This window comes from Salmo salar, chromosome 10 (assembly GCF_965601325.2).
Source record: "Salmo salar chromosome 10, fSalSal1, whole genome shotgun sequence".
NCBI lineage: Eukaryota > Metazoa > Chordata > Actinopteri > Salmoniformes > Salmonidae > Salmo > Salmo salar.
The window spans coordinates 124,942,501-124,954,600 of NC_138300.1; positions in this window are offsets into that span (position 1 = coordinate 124,942,501).

A 12,100-nucleotide genomic window follows, 5' to 3' on the forward strand; every position below is an offset into this window, starting at 1 on the left:
TCCAAGTTACAATCCCTGTAATAACCTTAACGATTCTAAGCGGTATATTTCTAGAAGAAACATAATGACTATAGTCCTGTGCTTAGGGACACGAAGGATCTTCTTGGGATTTCTTACAGGGAGATAATAACAGTGTTTTGTAATTTCCTTGACGAAATTACACTAGTCACAGGTAAAATAATGAATGATTAAATGCCGTATAAACATTTGGGACTGTGTCCCACTGGTATCGGTTTTCTCCGATGTGCTGATTAACGGCGAAATAAACTATAAACTATCAAAATAAAGAAAGTCACACACACTCCATATATAAACTCCCAGGAATGTAATTAATTCATTTAATGGGTATTTACCAACATAAACGAATACTTTATAAATTACACGGAGTTGATATATGGAGTGTGTGACGGTCTTTATTCTGAGAGCTTCATCTCACCAAACAGTTTTACTAAAGCGTCATATTCTCCATTACTCACTTCAGTTGGTTGTTGGCTGTTACCTGAATGGCTTTGTACCAGTCCTAATAGCGTCATTTTAATGTTAGAGGATTTAAAGGGTTAGAAGTGGATGTTGTTGTTATTGTTGTTATTGTTTGGGCCCCACAAACCAGATGTTCCTATGCAGCCTACAGAGAGGGACCTACTTGATGTCTTTCTCCTCTCCTCCACGCCCACGACCCGCCTCTGGAGTACCAGCTAACTTCAGTCCTGGCTTATTCCTCTTCCCCTTGAGTAGGAGAAATGGGAGGAAAGAGGAGGAGAGGAGGGGAAGGAAGAGGAGGGTAGGAGAGGAGAGGAGAAGAGAAGAGAGGAGAGGAGAGGAGAGGAGAGGAGAGGAGAGGAGAGGAGAGGAGAGGAGAGGAGAGGAGAGGAGAGGAGAGGAGAGGCAACATGTTAGTGGTTAGCAGAGATCTGCCCTCTGTAATCTGTCTTTGTGTTCTACTAAATTAGAGTGTAACTGCCTATCCTTTCATTTCCTGAGTTGAGCTCGCACCCACACACACACACACACACACGATCCAATTATCTCAGGGTAGAGCGTCGCCTACCTGAAGGTCTCTGACTGACTGCTCATCCAAATCAAATCAAATCAAATGTGAAAGAGGAGCCTCATTTTGTTCCTTTTTGATGATCACAAACTGACCTGCCCTTTACATGGAACTGCCTGTTAACACCATCAGACCACCAGACCATCAGACCACCAGACCAACAGACCATCAGACCATCAGACCACCAGACCACCAGATCATCACACCAACAGACCATCAGACCACCAGACCACCAGACCATCAGACCATCAGACCACCAGACCACCAGACCATCAGACCATCAGACCACCAGACCATCAGACCATCAGACCACCAGACCACCAGACCACCAGACCATCAGAGCACCAGACCACCAGACCATCAGACCATCAGACCACCAGACCACCAGACCATCAGACCACCAGACCATCAGACCACCAGACCACCAGACCATCAGACCACCAGACCACCAGACCATCAGACCATCAGACCATCAGACCACCAGACCATCAGACCATCAGACCATCAGACCACCAGACCACCAGACAATCAGACCATCAGACCACCAGACCATCAGACCACCAGACCACCAGACCAGCAGACCACCAGACCATCAGACCATCAGACCACCAGACCACCAGACCAACAGACCATCAGACCACCAGACCATCAGACCACCAGACAATCAGACCACCAGACCATCAGACCACCAGACCACCAGACCACCAGACCACCAGACCATCAGACCATCAGACCACCAGACCATCAGACCACCAGACCATCAGACCATCAGACCACCAGACCATCAGACCATCAGACCACCAGACCATCAGACCACCAGACCACCAGACCATCAGACCACCAGACCAGCAGACCACCAGACCAGCAGACCATCAGACCACCAGACCATCAGACCATCAGACCATCAGACCACCAGACCACCAGACCATCAGACCACCAGACCACCAGACCACCAGACCATCAGACCATCTGACTGTATTTATAGTATAGTGGACTGTATTTACAGTAAGTGGACTGTATTTACAGTATAGTGGTGTATTTACAGTATAGTGGACTGTATTTACAGTATAGTGGACTGTATTTACAGTATAGTGGTGTATTTACAGTATAGTGGACTGTATTTACAGTATAGTGGACTGTATTTACAGTATAGTATACTGTATTTATAGTATACTGTGTGTATAGTACTGTAGACTGTATTTATAAAGGAGTGGACTGTATTTACAGTATAGTAGACTGTATTTATAGTATAGTGGACTGTATTTACAGTATAGTGGACTGTATTTACAGTATAGTGGACTGTATTTAAAGTATAGTAGACTGTATTTATAGTATAGTATACTGTGTGTATCGTACTGTAGACTGTATTTATAAAGGAGTGGACTGTATTTATAGTATAGTAGACTGTGTGTATAGTATAGTAGACTGTATTTACAGTATAGTGGACTGTATTTATAGTACTGTAGACTGTATTTATAGTATAGTAGACTGTATTTACAGTATAGTGGACTGTATTTATAGTACTGTAGACTGTATTTATAGTATAGTAGACTGTATTTACAGTATAGTAGACTGTATTTATAATATAGTGGACAATATTTACAGTATAGTGGACTGTATTTACAGTATAGTAGACTGTATTTATAATATAGTGGACTGTATTTACAGTATAGTGGACTGTATTTACAGTATAGTATACTGTATTTACAGTATAGTGGACTGTATTTACAGTATAGTGGACTGTATTTACAGTATAGTGGACTGTATTTATAGTATAGTGGACTGTATTTATAGTATAGTGGACTGTATTTACAGTATAGTGGACTGTATTTACAGTATAGTATACTGTATTTACAGTATAGTGGACTGTATTTACAGTATAGTGGACTGTATTTACAGTATAGTAGACTGTATTTATAGTATAGTGGACTGTATTTATAGTACTGTAGACTGTATTTATAAAGGAGTGGACTGTATTTACAGTATAGTAGACTGTATTTATAGTATAGTGGACTGTATTTACAGTATAGTGGACTGTATTTACAGTATAGTGGACTGTATTTATAGTATAGTGGACTGTATGTATAGTATAGTGGACTGTATTTACAGTATAGTGGACTGTATTTATAGTATAGTAGACTGTATTTATAGTATAGTGGACTGTATTTACAGTATAGTGGACTGTATTTATAGTATAGTGGACTGTATTTATAGTATATAGTATAGTGGACTGTATTTATAGTATATTGGACTGTATTTATAGTATAGTGGACTGTATTTACAGTATAGTGGACTGTATTTATAGTATAGTGGACTGTATTTACAGTATAGTGGACTGTATTTACAGTATAGTGGACTGTATTTATAGTATAGTGGACTGTATTTATAGTATAGTAGACTGTATTTACAGTATAGTGGACTGTATTTATAGTATATAGTATAGTGGACTGTATTTATAGTATAGTGGACTGTATTTACAGTATAGTGGACTGTATTTACAGTATAGTGGACTGTATTTATAGTATAGTATACTGTGTGTATAGTACTGTAGACTGTATTTTTAAAGGAGTGGACTGTATTTACAGTATAGTAGACTGTATTTATAGTATAGTATACTGTGTGTATAGTACTGTAGACTGTATTTATAAAGGAGTGGACTGTATTTACAGTATAGTGGACTGTATTTATAGTACTGTAGACTGTATTTATAGTATAGTAGACTATTTACAGTATAGTAGACTGTATTTATTGTATTGTGGACTGTATTTACAGTATAGTGGACTGTATTTATAGTATAGTGGACTGTATTTATAGTATAGTGGACTGTATTTACAGTATTTTGGACTGTATTTACAGTATAGTGGACTGTATTTACAGTATAGTGGACTGTATTTACAGTATAGTGGACTGTATTTATAGTATAGTATACTGTGTGTATAGTACTGTAGACTGTATTTATAAAGGAGTGGACTGTATTTATAGTATAGTAGACTGTGTGTATAGTATAGTAGACTGTATTTACAGTATAGTGGACTGTATTTATAGTACTGTAGACTGTATTTATAGTATAGTAGACTGTATTTACAGTATAGTGGACTGTATTTACAGTATAGTGGACTGTATTTACAGTATAGTGGACTGTATTTACAGTATAGTGGACTGTATTTACAGTATAGTGGACTGTATTTATAATATAGTGGACAATATTTACAGTATAGTGGACTGTATTTACAGTATAGTGGACTGTATTTATAATATAGTGGACTGTATTTACAGTATAGTGGACTGTATTTACAGTATAGTATACTGTATTTACAGTATAGTGGACTGTATTTACAGTATAGTGGACTGTATTTACAGTATAGTATACTGTATTTACAGTATAGTGGACTGTATTTACAGTATAGTACACTATTTACAGTATAGTGGACTATTTATAATATAGTGGACTGTATTTATAGTATAGTGGACTGTATTTATAGTATAGTGGACTGTATTTACAGTATAGTGGACTGTATTTATAGTATAGTGGACTGTATTTACAGTATAGTGGACTGTATTTATAGTATAGTGGACTGTATTTATAGTATAGTGGACTGTATTTATAGTATAGTAGACTGTATTTACAGTATAGTGGACTGTATTTATAGTATATAATATAGTGGACTGTATTTATAGTATAGTGGACTGTATTTACAGTATAGTGGACTGTATTTACAGTATAGTGGACTGTATTTATAGTATACTGTGTGTATAGTACTGTAGACTGTATTTATAAAGGAGTGGACTGTATTTACATTATAGTAGACTGTATTTATAGTATAGTATACTGGGTGTATAGTACTGTAGACTGTATTTATAGTATAGTAGACTATTTACAGTATAGTAGACTGTATTTATAGTATAGTGGACTGTATTTACAGTATAGTGGACTGTATTTATAGTATAGTGGACTGTATTTATTGTATAGTGGACTGTATTTACAGTATTTTGGACTGTATTTACAGTATAGTGGATTGTATTTATAGTATAGTGGACTGTATTTACAGTATAGTGGACTGTATTTACAGTATAGTGGACTGTATTTACAGTATAATAGACTGTATTTATTGTATAGTATACTGTGTGTATAGTACTGTAGACTGTATTTATAAAGGAGTGGACTGTATTTATAGTATAGCAGACTGTGTGTATAGTATAGTAGACTGTATTTACAGTATAGTGGACTGTATTTATAGTACTGTAGACTGTATTTATAGTATAGTAGACTGTATTTACAGTATAGTAGACTGTAGTTATAGTATAGTTGACTGTATTTACAGTATAGTGGACTGTATTTACAGTATAGTGGACTGTATTTACAGTATAGTGGACTGTATTTATAATATAGTGGACTGTATTTACAGTATAGTGGACTGTATTTATAGTATAGTGGACAGTATTTATAGTATAGTGGACTGTATTTATAGTATAGTGGACTGTATTTACAGTATAGTGGACTGTATTTATAGTATAGTGGACTGTATTTATAGTATAGTGGACTGTATTTATAGTATATAGTATAGTGGACTGTATTTATAGTATAGTGGACTGTATTTACAGTATAGTGGACTGTATTTATAGTATAGTATACTCTGTGTATAGTACTGTAGACTGTATTTATAAAGGAGTGGACTGTATTTACAGTATAGTAGACTGTATTTATAGTATAGTATACTGTGTGTATAGTACTGTAGACTGTATTTATAAAGGAGTGGACTGTATTTACACTATAGTGGACTGTATTTATAGTACTGTAGACTGTATTTATAGTATAGTAGACTATTTACAGTATAGTAGACTGTATTTATAGTATAGTGGACTGTATTTACAGTATAGTGGACTGTATTTACAGTATAGTGGACTGTATTTATAGTATAGTGGACTGTATGTACAGTATTTTGGAGTGAATTTACAGTATAGTGGACTGTATTTACAGTATAGTGGACTGTATTTACAGTATAGTGGACTGTATTTACAGTATAGTGGACTGTATTTACAGTATAGTAGACTGTATTTATAGTATAGTATACTGTGTGTATAGTACTGTAGACTGTATTTATAAAGGAGTGGACTGTATTTATAGTATAGTAGACTGTGTGTATAGTATAGTAGACTGTATTTACAGTATAGTGGACTGTATTTATAGTACTGTAGACTGTATTTATAGTATAGTAGACTGTATTTACAGTATAGTAGACTGTATTTATAGTATAGTTGACTGTATTTACAGTATAGTGGACTGTATTTACAGTATAGTGGACTGTATTTATAATATAGTGGACAATATTTACAGTATAGTGGACTGTATTTACAGTATAGTGGACTGTATTTATAACATAGTGGACTGTATTTACAGTATAGTATACTGTGTTTACAGTATAGTGGACTGTATTTACAGTATAGTGGACTATATTTACAGTATAGTATACTGTATTTACAGTATAGTATACTGTATTTACAGTATAGTGGCCTGTATTTACAGTATAGTAGACTGTATTTACAGTATAGTGGACTATTTATAAGATAGTGGACTGTATTTATAGTATAGTGGACTGTATTTACAGTATAGTGGACTATTTACAGTATAGTCGACTGTATTTATAGTATAGTGGACTGTATTTATAGTATAGTGGACTGTATTTACAGTATAGTGGACTGTATTTATAGTATAGTGGACTGTATTTATAGTATAGTAGACTGTATTTACAGTATAGTGGACTGTATTTATAGTATATAGTATAGTGGACTGTATTTATAGTATAGTGGACTGTATTTACAATATAGTGGACTGTATTTACAGTATAGTGGACTGTATTTATAGTATACTGTGTGTATAGTACTGTAGACTGTATTTATAAAGGAGTGGACTGTATTTACATTATAGTAGACTGTATTTATAGTATAGTATACTGTGTGTATAGTACTGTAGACTGTATTTATAAAGGAGTGGACTGTATTTACACTATAGTGGACTGTATTTATAGTACTGTAGACTGTATTTATAGTATAGTAGACTATTTACAGTATAGTGGACTGTATTTATAATATAGTGGACAATATTTACAGTATAGTGGACTGTATTTACAGTATAGTGGACTGTATTTATAATATAGTGGACTGTATTTACAGTATAGTGGACTGTATTTACAGTATAGTATACTGTATTTACAGTATAGTGGACTGTATTTATAGTATATTGGACTGTATTTACAGTATAGTATACTGTATTTACAGTATAGTGGACTGTATTTACAGTATAGTGGACTGTATTTACAGTATAGTAGACTGTATTTACAGTATAGTGGACTGTATTTATAGAGGATAGTAAGTTGGTTATCTGTTGATATCCCTCTAGACTCATCTCTTCAGTAGGTCCTATGATTGAGTGTAGTCTGGCCCAGGAGTGTGAAGGTGAACAGAAAGGCCCTGGAGCAATGAACCGCCCTTGCTGTCTCTGCCTGGCTGGTTCCCCTCTCTCCACTGGGATTGTCTGCCTCTAACCCTATTACAGGGGCTGAGTCACTGGCTTATGGTGCTCTTTCATGCCGTCCCTAGGAGGGGTGCGTCACTTGAGTGGGTTGAGTCACTGACGTGATCTTCCTGTCCGGGTTGGTGCCCCCCCTCGGGTTCGTGCCGTGTTTGGGAGATCTTCGTGGGCTATACTCGGCCTTGTCTCAGGATAGTAAGTTGGTGCTTGAAGATATCCCTCTAGTGGTGTGGGGGCAGTGCTTTGTTAAAGTGGGAGGTGTCATATCCTGCCTTGTTGGCCCTGTCCGGGGATATCCCGACCCCTCCTGTCTCAGCCTCCAGTATTTATGCTGCAGTAGTTTATGTGTCGGGGGGCTAGGATCAGTCTGTTATATCTGGAGTATTTCTCCCGTCTTATCTGGTGTCCTGTGTGAATTTAAGTATGCTCCCTCTAATTCTCTCTTATCTCGGAGGACCTGAGCCCTAGGACCATGCCTCAGGACTACCTGGCCTGATGACTCCTTGCTGTCCCCAGTCCACCTGGACGTGCTGCTGCTCCAGTTTCAACTGTTCTGCCTGCAGCTATAGAACCCTGACCTGTTCACTGGACATGCTACCTGTCCCAGACATGCTGTTTTCAACTCTCTAGAGACAGCAGGAGCGGTAGAGATACTCTCAATGATCGGCTATGAAAAGCCAACTGACATTTACTCCTGAGGTGCTGACTTGTTGCACCCTCGACAACCACTATGATTATTATTATTTGACCATGCTGGTCATTTATGAACATTTCAACATCTTGGCCATGTTCTATTATAATCTCCACCCAGCACAGCCAGAAGAGGACTGGCCACCCCTCATAGCCTGGTTCCTCTCTAGGTTTCTTCCTCGGTTTCAGTTTCCTAGCCATCGTGCTTCCACATCTGCATTGCTTGCTGTTTGGGGTTTTAAGCTGGGTTTCTGTACAGCACTGTGTGACATCGGCTGATGTAAAAAAAGGCTTTACAAATACACTTGATTGATTGTTTCTGGCACCAGCCTGCCAGGTCTCTGACCTTCTCCCCAACGGCTGTCTCATCGTCGTCGGTGATCAGGCCTCCACCGTCGTGTTGTTGGCAAACTTAATGATGGTGTTGGAGTCGTGATTGGCCACGCAGTCGTGGGTGAACAGGGAATACAGGAGGGGATTAAGCACGCACCCCCGAGGGGGCTCCCGTGTTGAGGATCAGCGTGGCAGATGTGTTGTTGCCTACCCTCTACACCTCGGTCCGCCCCGTCAGAAAGTCCAGTTGCAGAGGGAGGTGTTCAGTCCCAGGGACCTTAGCCTAGTATTGACCTATAGGGAACTATATTGTTGAATGCTGAGCTGTAGTCAATGAACAGCATTCTCACGTTGGGGTTCCTTTTGTCCAGGTGGTAAAGGGTATTGTGGAGTGCAATAGAGATTGCATCATCTGGGGATCTGTTGGGGAGGTAAGCGTACAGGGTGTCTGGGATGATGGTGTTGATGTGAGCCATGACAAGCCTTTCAAAATAGTTCATGGCTACAGATGTGAATGCTACACGGCGATAGTCATTTAAGATAGGTTACCTTGGCAATCTTGGGCACAGGGAACTATAGTGGTCTGCTTGAAGCATGTAGGTATTACAGACCGGGTCAGGGAGAGGTTGAAAATGTCAGTGAAGAAACATGCCAGTTGGTCAGCACATGCTCTGAGTACACGTCCTGGTAATCCGTCTGGCCCTGCGGCCTTGTGAATGTTGACCTCTTTAAAAGTCTTATATCGGCTACGGACAGCGTGATCACGCAGTTGTCCGGAACAGCTGGTGCTCTCAAGCATGGTTCAGTGTTGCTTTCCTCGAAGCGAGCATAGAAAGCATTTAGCTCCCCTGGTAGGCTCGCATCACTGGGCAGCTCACGGGGGTGGGGGTTCCATGTGTAATCCGTGATAGTTCGCAAGCTCTGCCACATCCAACAAGTGTTAGAGCCGATGTAGTAGGATTCGATCTTTGTCCTGTATTGATGCTTTGCCTGTTTGATGGTTCATCGGAGGGCATAACGGGATTAATGTCTGGATTAATGTCCCGCTCCTTGAAAGCAGCAGCTCTAGCCGTTAGCTCAGTGTGGATATTGCCTGTAATCCATGGGTTCTCGTCAACCCCCCCCCCCCCCCCCCCCTCTCTCCTCTCCTCTCCTCTCCTCTCCTCTCCTCTCCTCTCCTCTCCCCTCTCCTCTCCTCCTCCTCTCCTCTCCTCTCCTCCTCTAGGTGTATAGCCTCCTGTAGTAGAGGTCTGGAGGGGCTTGGTTGAGTTCTGGCTTGGTTGAGTTCTGGCTTGGTTGGGTTAGCTACTACACTCCAGCACTGACAGCAGGCCTTTATATGGCTCTGATTAAGTGCTCTTGACAGGAGAAGGCTAAATTTGAGAACAAGGTCAGGTCATCAGCATCAGAGTTCAGTTTAGGAGCATGTCGAGTGACCTATGCGACTGCGAGTTTTGTGCCAGTGTTCGTACGGAATTCGCTAGAAGCATGACCACGCCATAGTCCATCAGTCAAACATGTACAGTTTACAGGCTTCCTAAGCAAGTGGAAGATGCATTCATGATACCGAAGAAAATACTACCAAAATAACATTTCAGTGACATTCAGAACACAGGGGAGACAAAAACAACTTCCAACAAAACATAAAACCACACCGACACACACACCATCACACAACGACATACACACCATCACACAACGACACACACACCATCACACAACGACATACACACCATCACACAACGACACACACACCATCACACAACGACATACACACCATCACACAACGACATACACACCATCACACAACGACACACACACCATCACACAACGACACACACACCATCACACAACGACATACACACCATCACACAACGACATACACACCATCACACAACGACACACACACCATCACACAACGACACACACACCATCACACAACGACACACACACCATCACACAACGACACACACACCATCACACAACGACATACACACCATCACACAACGACATACACACCATCACACAACGACACACACACCATCACACAACGACACACACACCATCACACAACGACACACACACCATCACACAACGACACACACACCATCACACAACGACACACACACCATCACACAACGACACACACACCATCACACAACGACATACACACCATCACACAACGACACACACACCATCACACAACGACACACACACCATCACACAACGACATACACACCATTACACAACGACATACACACCATCACACAATGACACACACACCATCACACAACGACATACACACCATCACACAACGACACACACACCATCACACAACGACACACACACCATCACACAACGACATACACACCATTACACAACGACATACACACCATCACACAACGACATACACACCATCACACAACGACATACACACCATCACACAACGACATACACACCATCACACAACGACATACACACCATCACACAACGACATACACACCATCACACAACGACATACACACCATCACACAACGACATACACACCATCACACAACGACACACACACCATCACACAACGACACACACACCATCACACAACGCCCACCATCCCCGCACACACCATCACACAACGCCCCCCACACACGACATCCCCATCACACAACGCCCCACATCACACAACGCATCCACCATCCAACGACATACACACCATCACACAACGACATACACACCATCACACAACGACATACACACCATCACACAACGACATACACACCATCACACAACGACATACACACCATCACACAACGACATACCCACCATCACACAACGACATACACACCATCACACAACGACACACACACCATCACACAACGACACACACACCATCACACAACGACATACACACCATCACACAACGACATACACACCATCACACAACGACATACACACCATCACACAACGACATACACACCATCACACAACGACATACACACCATCACACAACGACATACACACCATCACACAACGACATACACACCATCACACAACGACATACACACCATCACACAACGACACACACACCATCACACAACGACACACACACCATCACACAACGACATACACACCATCACACAACGACATACACACCATCACACAACGACACACACACCATCACACAACGACACACACACCATCACACAACGACACACACACCATCACACAACGACATACACACCATCACACAACGACACACACACCATCACACAACGACATACACACCATCACACAACGACATACACACCATCACACAACGACATACACACCATCACACAACGACACACACACCATCACACAACGACACACACACCATCACACAACGACATACACACCATCACACAACGACATACACACCATCACACAACGACATACACACCATCACACAACGACACACACACCATCACACAACGACATACACACCATCACACAACGACATACAC